Raw genomic sequence first — 12,167 nt, 5'->3', positions numbered from 1 at the left:
ACATCCATTTCAAAACATTTCAAATTCATCTACTATACATATATATATATTCATATATTTTTCCTCCTCCTCCTCCCCATTCCACATCCTTTATGTATATATTTGTTAGAATCTTTAGCTTTTAGTATATAACGTACTTATATGTAACATTATCTATAATTCCACTATTTACTTATGCGTTCATATCAAAGATGTCCACTTAAGTCATAGTCACTAAATTATTTATATCTTGAACTACAAAATTCTAAATTAAGATTCGCTTTGATGTTTTTGAAACTAAACTCAAATATCTTTTTACCATAAAAATTTCAGAATTTATAATTTAGCCAATAAGTACAGTAAAATCTTCAAATTTATCCATGTTCTGTTGTTTGACAGCTTCGACCTTTCTTTACTAAAAATTAATTATCTCTTAGTACGGGGTTTGGATGATGTCTCTGTTTGCTTCTCTTAAAAATGGACTCATTAATAATTTAAACATATAAATTTAAACCCCTAATTATTTTTTTTAAAATTTTTGATGATATTCTAAAGTCAGAGAAGGGGAACCCGAAATCAATCTAACATTGTCTCACAAAAATTCATATATCTCATAATATGAAATTCTTTTGCTTACACCGGTTCTTCTATGTAAAAATAGACTCATAGGCTTTAATTAACCTCTAATTCAATTTCTAAAATTTTTGGTGAATTTTCAAAGTCAGACTACTACTGCTGTCCAAAACTGTTTTAGTGCAAAATGTTGATAACCAAGTTTATAACACCCTCCTTTCTTTTCTGTACAATATTTCTCATCACTTCCTCTTATTTCCCTTCACTAACATATCAAGAACATAAAACCTTATATAAGAAAACTCTACTTTAACATCATTTTCATGCTTTTTCAATAATACCAAACTTAAAAATATATTAGAATCTTGATGTTCTTACCTTGTCCTATTGATTTCAATCTTTAACTTGATTTTCTCTCTCCTCCAACTTCCATTTTCTTGAATCCAAGGTGATTTTCTTGTTCTCCATAGTCTCCTTATCACTTTTCTCTCTTGGTGATTATGAAAATTTCTTGAAATTCTTGGTGAAAATGGTGGATTTTTGGTGGAAGGACCAAATTGTAAAGACAACAAAATTTTCTTCTTCTCTCCCCCTCACTCACGTTGGAAAGATGGGAGGATCCTCTCTCTTTTTTTTTTCATTTTCCTCTCCTTTTATACTAGCTATTTATAATAAAATATTAGTAAAATATCTCATTAAAATATTAATAAAGTAATATTTATCTAATTAAATAATTATAAAATATCATCAAAATATCTCCAACATCATCATTGCCTTCTAGAGTTCTCTCTCTTTCTAATTGACCATTTTTCCCTTTATAATCTTTTAAAATTCGATCCTAGAATCATCACTTAATTTGGTAAAATTACGATTTAATCCCTCATAATTCTTCACCTTTTTAATTTGGTCATTGCATGCCAATTTCATATCATAGTAAATTAGATTATTTTCATTTTTGGTCCTTCAAATTTTTTATTTTTACACTATGATCCCCTAAATTTTGAATATTTATACTTGAGCCAAAAAATTCACATATTTACAATTTAGTCCTTACTTTAAATCAATACACTAAAACGTACTTCTTAATTATTATTTTTTTAATACTCCTCAATATTCGCTTTTATCATCTTTATATCAATTTCTCATTTTATCGAGAAATCAATTATACATCATGTCATGCTTCTTGATTTAACTCTCTTTTGATATCTTGCAACTTTCATTTTCTTTGATCTTATACTTTATTTCACTAAAATTTTATCTCATATTATTTACAACCAAGGGGGTTTTGAGGATGTTACAGAATGAGATTACGCTGTTTGAATTTTAACATCTTGGCCATCCTATAATATAGGGTGTAATCTCATTACGGTCCATTCCTTAGGTAATTTTAGATTATGAGTATAATCTTAATTTTTGGACCAATTTGACCTTTGTTTTTATTATTCTATCAATTTAAGCTTTTATCTTAAATAAAGTTTAAGACTAATTAAAAAATATTTTTTCTTAATAGTGAATTTGTAGATATCATACATTGTAATTATAATCATTATATCTTATTAATATATTACTTATGGTTATAACTAAAATTATGGTTGGTGCCGCAATCACTTTTCATGAATTATTATAATTATGATTTAGAAGCTTATTTCAACACAATATATTTATTTATTAATATATAAATTATAATAAAAAGTAAGAATTCTAATAATTTATCATAATCTTATGAAAATTGAGGCTAAAAAATATTAAAGAAACTAAACTTATAAAAAAAAATTTATAACGAAGACAATTGAATAAAATACATTTTTAAATAATCTTACATTCTGTCCAAATGAATTAAATAAAATAATTGCACATTTTATCTTTCATCTTACAGTCTCATAATCCTATGTAACCATTTCCATTTGTTTTCTTTAATAGAAATTTACTTCAAAAAAGAAAAGAAGTTTAGTCCATAGAGGACACGTGAAGGGATACCTTTTTACTTTTCTGAATAGTTTAACGTATTGTTATATAATGGTTTGACATTTGTGCGTTAATCCTTTCCTTTAGCTATTCCTACTTTTCCCCATCATATAATGGGTTTGCCACACAGTAGTTATTTGATGAGATAAAATCTTCAATCAAAATCCATGAAAAACCTAACGGTCGCCAAGTATGAGTTATTTAATAGCTTGAAAGTTAGGTTAGAAGAGGCTCAACCAAGAATGCAAGCAGTAACTAGTAAGTGGCAACCTATTTCAGTTTTAAAAAATCTCAAGTATGGCATAATCAATATCCCCGCAGTTGAGTAATAATTAGTCCAATCTCCTGCAATGAAAAATGGGGTCTTTGTGCCTTTTGTGTGTGTGTGAACAAAAGGACAGTAGGGGTTCCTTTTAATGGATATATATCTACTGATATGGGTAGGTTTTGGGTTCCATGTGGAGATTCAGACAACTAACCAAAAAGGAAAGTATTTAGAGTCTAAAATTAAGATTACGTAAAATTATATTTGTAATATGATGATTGCAATGTAACATTATTATATTTGATTATTTTGTTGAAAGTAAAATTACTTTTTACTATATTTATTATATTATCTTTATTATAAGACATCAGAATTAATTATTTCTTTCATCAAAGATGAACTTTTAAAGTCAACAATAAATTCAGTAAAATAACATATATTTTTTAAATTATTAATTGTAATTTTGAAATTTAAATTTTATAACAAGTAATTTAAAATTTTAATATTGTTGGAAATATAAGATTATAATAATTTTTGGAACTTTATTAACTTTGAAATGTGAGATTAATTGAAGCAAACAGATTTAATATTGCTATCTCAGACATTGAAGGGAAGATAACTATGCTTGTCTCTTTACTTGTATTACTTCGTATAGGAATCAACCATCTTTTCTACTTACAAACTCTTATATTTCTTTTGTTGATCCTTCCAATGAGATAAAAGAAATGATTGCCATGTGCTGCTTAATTGTTGCCTTTGAACATGTGACAAAAGCAGTAAAATTTTAGTACTACAGCTAGAATCACTGTCGAATGAAGTTTGATGATTCAGATTAGTCAAAGAAATTATGAGTTTGGGTTTATTTTCAATGAAGTAGGTAAGCCTGTCCCCTGTTAGATACGAGTATGTGTTTGATTTAAATATATTTGAATTATACATATATTACAGGGATACGTAATGAACTAATCCAAAAGCTAGTTTTATTGTATGATTAATCATATGCCTAAAGAAATAAGGGTGATTAGCTTACAACTAATACATTTCAGGGGAACTGGTCAACAGCAGCATGCAAATATTGGCAAATTACTATACTAACTCCAACCTTAACCATTTCTTTCCTGTTTTTCTGAATTATGCAAAGCTAGTTTACTTAATACTGTTTTCATCTGTTCGACGACCATTCAAACGAACTAGTCCCTTTTATAAATACCCATATATCCCTTGGAACCTCTCATCATAACCAAGTTTTCAACATCCCTCTTCACATTTCTTCAGCTGTTTCAACTTTGGTCTAGAAAATATTTAAGTTAAAAGGCCAAAAACAAACTAGGAAGCTATTAGGACCAATATGGCTCATTCTATGGCCTTTATCACAGTTCTTTCTCTTCTTGCCATTGTTCCCCTTTGTTTGTCAGGCAAGACATATGGAGGAGGAGGGTACCTCTACCCTCAGTTTTACGATCATTCATGTCCGAAAGCTCAAGAGATTGTGAAACACTCTGTAGCTAAAGCTGTCGCGGAGGATCCTCGTATGGCTGCTTCATTGCTAAGGCTACACTTCCATGACTGCTTTGTCAAGGTCTTGCTTTATATATTGGCCACATCTGGAGTAACAGTTTCAGTGTATCACAAAAGTAATTAATACCTTTTAACGCTTGGTTTTTGTCACAGGGTTGTGATGCATCAGTCTTGCTAGATAGCAGTGGGACTATAATTAGTGAAAAGAGGTCGAACCCTAACCGTGATTCGGCTAGGGGATTCGAAGTCATAGATGAGATCAAAGCTGCAATAGAGAAAGAGTGTCCTCATACGGTATCATGTGCTGATATTATGGCACTGGCTGCTAGAGATTCTACTGTTCTTGTAAGTCCTGCCCATGCTCTAATTACGCTTAGCCAAAGCATTTGCATTGAGTTAACTCCTTTGGCATTTGCAGACTGGAGGACCTAATTGGGATGTCCCTCTTGGAAGAGGGACTCCAGAGATGCAAGCTTGAGTGGCTCTAACAACAATATCCCTGCCCCAAACAACACATTCCCAACAATTCTCACCAAGTTCAAGCTACAAGGCCTCGACATCGTCGATCTCGTAGCACTTTCCGGTAAACTTACTCGACTCAAAATCTTGCACTGATATGTTCTAAAGAAGGCAAAAGTCAGAGAACATGTTTTATTTTTATGCAGGGAGCCACACAATAGGAAATGCTCGATGCACCAGCTTCAGGCAGAGGCTTTACAACCAAGCAGGCAATGGAAAACCAGACTACACACTTGACCAATCATATGCCGCACATTTGCGCACCCATTGTCCAAAATCAGGTGGTGACCAGAACCTGTTTTTCTTGGATTTTGTGAGCCCTGTGAAGTTTGATAACAGCTACTTCAAGAACTTGTTGGCCTACAAGGGTCTGCTCAGCTCTGACGAAGTTTTGTTCACTAAAAATGCTGAATCAAGGGAGTTGGTGAAGACATACGCTTACAACCAGGAACTGTTCTTTCAACAATTTGCCAACTCCATGATTAAGATGGGAAATATCTCACCATTGACAGGCTACAAGGGTGAGATCAGAAAGTATTGCAAGAAGGTTAATGCTTATTAATAGGCATTAAGAAGTGAATAAATATTATATTGTCTCCAGTTTTATGTTATTATTTGCTTTCCTTCTTGATTCATGTATTGCATGGAGTTGTCTTGATTGTTTCATCAAACATGAATATCTGCAGAGTAATTCAAACTGAAAGTAAAAGGATGAATAGAATGAAGTCTGATTTTTATAAGATCATGCACAACAATATTTTAGAGGATGAGCATGCACCTAAGGACCCACACGCAATCAGTTCATGCAATTTTGACATCACCCGCTTTCAAATTTTTATATGAAATAAAAAACCGCATTCCCACCATCTGTAAATGAAAATCCTGCTTCAGTAGTTTTGGTTGAACGTCTTAGTTGGTTGTTTGAAGTTTTATTTAAGGTAATCAATGCATCTTTTTTTCACTCTATACAATATATCGTTTCAGATTAATAAATAATTATAGAAAATATTAAAGGAATGAAATTAAATAAATTAAAAATATAAAATATTTACCAATTATATAAAACAAATTTTACAAATAAAATTTAAGCATTCAACAAATTAAAGTAAATAATTATCCCATATTAAACACTCCAAAGGTAAGTTAAAAAAATTTCATTTAAAGTTTAAGTTAAATTTAAAATTTTTATTAAATATTTTAACAAGTGAAATCAAAATTAGGTACAACTGATACAAGCTAAAATTTTTATCGGTCTAAAAAAAAATTACAACTAGAACTGATATGGATTTGACTACATTGATTTCTATTATTTTTTTTATTTTTAATTTTAATATTGTAAGATGCATAATATGCATATTATATCTCATCGTGGAAACAAATAGTAAAAGTATTATGGATATTTTTGTATTAGGAGTTAGATTGTTTTTTTGAGGAAAATATGTTAGGGAATGAACTGAAAATGTTTAAAGTTAGATAAACTTGAGAAACAAAATTTAGGGACATATTGAGTAATTTAAATAATAATTTTATATAGTTTTTTAAGTTTATTATTTTTTTTAAAAATAAAAAAGATAAGAAGGGTTTATTTTTGTTATTCTTATAAAATTTAATTTCAAAATGGGACAAACCTAACATGCAAATAAGTCAAAAGTTTAACTAGATGTCACCATACTCTCATGCGGCACTCTTTTTTCAGCCACGCTTCAATCTGATCCATCAATTTGTTAGGAGACACCAAAATTTTATTAATTTTTTTAGATTTCTAGGGTGGTGCCGCATGATAAAGTGGCGATGTAACATCCTCAAAACCCCATTGGTCGTAAATAATATGAGATAAAATTTTAGCAAAATAAGGTATAAGATCAAAGAAAATGAAAGTTACAATATATCAAAAGAGAGTTAAATCAAGAAGCATGACATGATGTATTAAGGAATGGACTAAATTGCAAATATGCAAAAAGTTCTATGGCACAAGCATAAATGTAATATCTCTACAATTGATATATAATAAAAGTAGTAATAAATTGAATAATGTATAATTGATTTTTCAATAAAATGAGAAAATAATATAAAGCAGATAAAAGAGAATATTGAAGAGTATAATAATAATAATAATAATAATAATAATAATCAAGAAGTAGGTTTTAGTATATTGATTTAAAGTAAAGGTTAAACCGTAAATATGTGGAAAGTTTTTGACTCAAGTGTAAATATTTAAAATTTAGGGGATTGAAGTGTAAAAATGAGATATTTGAAGACCAAAAGTGAAAATAATCCAATTTACTAAGATATGGAATTGGCATGCAAGGACCGAATTGAATAGATGAAGAATTATGAGGGACTAAATCACAATTTTACCAAATTAAGTGATGTTTCAAGGATGGAATTTTGAAAGATCATAAAGGGCAAAATGGTCAATTAGCAAGAGGGAGAGTTCTAGAATGTAATGATGATCTTGATGATATTTTGGTGATTTTTTATTTAATTAATTAGTTAAATATTATTTATTAATATTTTTCTTAGATATTTATTATTATTTTATTTAGAAAAATGGTAGTATAAAAAGAAAGGAAGTATGAAGGAAATGGGTCATCCTTCCAACGTGAGTGAAAGGGTGAGAAAAGAAATTTTCTTTTCTTTACAATTTAGTCATTTACCATGAAAACCTACCTTTTTACCCAAAAATTTTAAAATTTTCCTTAGATATTAAAGAGAGAAGATGAAGTAGAGATTCTAGAGAATATGTTCATCAATTTAGAAGCAAGAAAATAGTAGATGAAAGTGGAGAAAATAAGAAGAAAAAGGAAGGAAAGTGGTGAAGATGAGAAATGCATGGAAATGAAGAAATTCTTGACAAATGAGGTAAGCTTCATACTAAACCTACTTGGATTTCAATAGATTGAGTTAAAGATATTTTGAGTGAGATGTATGAAACATGTATTTAATCTAAATACTAGAAATAGAAAGTATTTGATGAAGAATAGAGACTTAAAACACTAAATTGGTAAGAGAGAATGTGATTTGTATGGTGAAAAGTACTAAGATTAAGAAATGAATATGTAATCTACACATAAACATAAGTGTCTAAATTGTATAGAAATCAAAAGTATGACAAGTATGAGTGAATGAATGAAAGATAGTGCAAGGAACCATGAAAAAGAAACTATTTTTTTTCATTAAAACAGTTTGGATAACAACAGTGACTTAACTTTGAAAATTCACCAAAAATTATAAAAGTTTAGTTAGAGATTGAATTAAATATGTAATTTCATATGGAAGAATGATGAAAGAAACAGAATTTTATAGTTTGAGATATATTAATTTTCGTGAAACAAGGTCAAAGTGGATTCGTGTTCCCCTGTTCTGATTTTGGAAAATCATAAAAAATATAAAAAAAATACTAGGGTTTTAAATTTATATGTTTAAATTCTTAATGAGTCTATATTCAATAAAAACAAACGAAAACATCATCCAAACCCCGTAATAAGAGATAATTAATTTTTAGTAAATATAGATCGAAGCTGTCAAACAGCAAAATAGAGACAAAAAATGAAGAATTTATTGTACTTATTGGCTAAGTCATAAATTCTAAAATTTTTATGGTAAAAAGATATTTGAGCCTAGTTTCAAAAGCTTCAAGTAGATCTTAATTTCGAATTCTATAACTCGTTATCTAAATAATTTAGTGACTATGACTCAAGTGGACAGCTTTGATATGAACACATAAGTAAATAGTAGAATTATAGATAATGTTACATATAAGCATGCTATATACTAAAAGTTAAAGATTCTAACAAATATATACATAAAAGATGTGGAATGGAGAGGCGGTGGAGGAAAAAAATTAATATATATATATATATAGTAGATGAATTAGAAATGTTTCGAAATGGTTGTAAGTGATGAAATGATTAATACATGTGAGTATGTTTAAATGAATTGATAAAATAATAAGTGAATAATTGTTAATTGATGTGATATTGAATTCTTTGTTAAAATTTTATGAAGAATTAAATTGATTGGCACAATTTAGAAATAAATATGAAATATACGTAAAGTGAGTAAACTACTTTTGAAAGTGCAAGTTCTCCAAGGGTCTTATTTGTAAAACTTTAATATTTGTGTTAATTTTATATACTTTGTTATCTTCGATTGAATGCCATGTTTTTATGAGAACTTGATATTAGAAATAAAATGTAAGTGGATGATATGTAAAATGAAGTGGCAGTTATGACATCTGATATATATTCAGGTAACGATATATAACAATAAATAAATAAAAATAAAGCGTAAAACTTGTAAGAAAATGGAGACGACGTCATGATGACAAGTTCGTCATGTCACGACGTGAAAACCCCAACGTCGCGACGACAATTCTGAAATTTTTATGAACTTTAAAGTTTTGCCTTTGATCGATTGTGGATGTTTTAATGAGCTCATTTAACTCATTATTAGTTCTATTGTAAATTCAATTATTACTAATATGTGTTAATGATCTACATTAAATAAATAATATAATAAATTGATCTGAAATTTTCAATAGTTGCTTCGGCAATGAATGTGACATCCTGATGTCCTGACTCGACGATCAAGTCGAGTATAGAGGTGTTACAGGCAGTACCTAAAATTAGATTATTCTCATAATTAATCTTGAAATTGGATATTTTCATAATTTTTAACGGTTTGTTTAAAAATTGGTAAAAAGTAATCATGTAGATTGCCATAAATTTGTATTTAAAAAAGAGCCTAAACTCTATGAATAACTTTATATAAAATTTATTTGAAGAAAACGTGAATGACTGCTATAAAATGGCCTTAATATAAGAAGAAATTCATTTTATTCTCAACTCAGGTTTAGTTGTTTACAGATACAGTTATTCATCGAAAATAAAAAAAAAATTATTAATATTAAATCAATATATCAAAAAAGGAAAGAAGTAATGCAAAAATCATTCCTTCACACACTAACACCAAACTATGAACTTTAGAAAATATATCAAACTCATTTTCTACTTTTTTAGGATTTGGGTTTAAAGAATTTCAAAAAAATAATATTTGAATTTTTTTTTTCTGAAAATAAGAAACGAAGACTAAAGTGTGGAGCCTTTGATTATGCTCACCAAATAGGAGGGTAGGGAACGAGCTCATCCAAGTAATTTAGAAGGCTGAAAATGAGGAAAACGGAAAAGAAAATGCATTAATGATGGAGGTGGTTGTTTGAATTTTAGTGAGGGTGAGGAGCCATGAGAGGAAGTTAAAAAGGTGGAGAGTTTTGAATGAGAGATGCAGCAGTAGAAGTACAAAGGAGTGTTGATAAATTCTTTATAATTAACTAAATCAACTAATGTGATATATATATTAATACATTTCGTGGGAAGTTTGCCGCAATTGGTCAGAATTAGATTTTTTTTTTTAGGTCATGGGTTAATTTTGCTTTAGATCCTTCATAATTTGTTAGTCTTACACTTTAGTCTTCATTTCGTTTCAATTTAATCTTTAATAATTCAATTTGATCTTAATTTCATTCAATTGATACTTCTTGGATTTGTTTGGATTCAGTTAGGTTTCTCTCTCTCTCTATATATATATATTTCTATGTTGGAATTGTTTTTCCATTTTTATTTCATATGGTAATTATTTCATTAAAATTTTAAATGTAGAAATAATTTTATATGCACAAAACGGGAAAGAAAACTAGTTAATCATTAAAAATTCAATTAATGGATTAAAGATTATTATTTACATAAGGATTGAAATATCAAAATTCCAAAAGTATAGAAATTTTGAATGATCCAATTGGAAAATATGAATTAAATTTATAGTTGTATGCATAGTACATGATTAATAATTGAGTTTAACCAAACGGATTTAACTGTTACTGTCTGGATCAAGATTAAAATTTTAAAGTTTGAAAAGTACTTGGACTAAAATTAACCAATTAAAAGCACAGCCTAAAATTGATCAAATTAAAGTACGAAACTAAATCCAAAACTTTCACAATGTACAAGGATTATTAGTAGAATTTAACTTTTTTTTATCACATTCGACTTTTCTTTTCATTTTTGGTTAAAGTGACTCAGATTGCATTTTGCTCCATTTACTCAAAAAAATGACCAAATTTGTTCTTGTACAATAAAGAGCAAACTAGCATTGTTTTGTTAAAAATTTCATTCATTTTTTTATTAAAAACTAAGACGACTGACAAAACAACTCGAACACTACATGTGGTATGTGTACCTCATTCTAGTGTATAATGACCAATTTTTAACAATAAAAATGGACGAAATTTTTAATAGAATAATTGGTTTGCTCTTTGATATAACATATAGAGATTAATTTACCCGTTTTTCATTGGTCAAGTTACTCACTCAAGCCTAAAGTTTTGCTTAAAATGTGGAAGAATTTTGGAAAAATATCCGAGCTCAACCTGACCCTTTTTTTTTTAAGTTTATAATTTTTTTAATTATGTTATTTATATATATTATATAATTTATAACACATAAAAGTTAAATCTATAATAGTATATAATACAACTATAATTTAAATGCTAAAAAAATGTCAAATTGATTATATATAATTTTTTTAATAAACAAAAGAAATTAAACTATTAAATATTAAATTAAAAATAATATAAATATATTTTTTTAAATGATATGAGCGGATTTAAAATGAGCTTGAGTTAGACATTTACAAATAAGGACAAATTTAGACAAAATTTTAAACCCATAATTTAAATCAAGCCGAGTTAAAAAAATATAAAATGTGTTAATATCATACCTAGGCTGACCATCAACACCTTTAAATAGAGTCCTCATAGTGCTTTGACCTTTCATTTTCTTTTGGTCAAAATTTGATATTAGACCTTATACTTTGTATAACTTGTAAATTTAGTATTTATGTTCTAATTTGATCAAATTTTGTTTTTATATTTTTCGAATTTTAAAATTTTAGTCCTAACTCAATGGTAGCAGTTAAATCCATTTGATTAAATTATGTTATTAGTCATGTACTATGCATAAAGTTATAGATTTAGTCCACATTTACCAATTGATCATTCTTAGTGGCTATATTTTTTAATTTCAAAATTTAGTCTTAAAGCAAATGACAATAATTAAATATATTAACTAATTTTTGGTGAGTAATAAGTAAAAATAACAAATTAACATAGCATTACACATATGATAATATGTTTGATACATCAAATTTTAAAAATCACAAAACTTAATTTAATGAATTTAATAGCTATTATTTGGTCAGGAGTAAAATTTTCAAATTCTAAAAGTACAGGGACTGAAAATGACCAAATTAAAGTATAAATACTAAATTCATAACTCACGTAAAGCATAGG

General features: G+C 28.0%; 1 pseudogene; it reads left to right on the top strand.

Moving 5' to 3' along the window:
* Positions 1–4,015: 4,015 nt before the first annotated feature.
* On the top strand, positions 4,016–5,587 carry LOC107911351 (peroxidase 72-like; annotated as a pseudogene).
* The last annotated feature ends 6,580 nt before the right edge of the window (positions 5,588–12,167 follow it).

Source organism: Gossypium hirsutum, chromosome D11 (assembly GCF_007990345.1).
Source record: "Gossypium hirsutum isolate 1008001.06 chromosome D11, Gossypium_hirsutum_v2.1, whole genome shotgun sequence".
NCBI lineage: Eukaryota > Viridiplantae > Streptophyta > Magnoliopsida > Malvales > Malvaceae > Gossypium > Gossypium hirsutum.
Note: the sequence above shows the minus strand (reverse complement) of the source record. Positions and strands in the feature narration are given on the sequence as shown.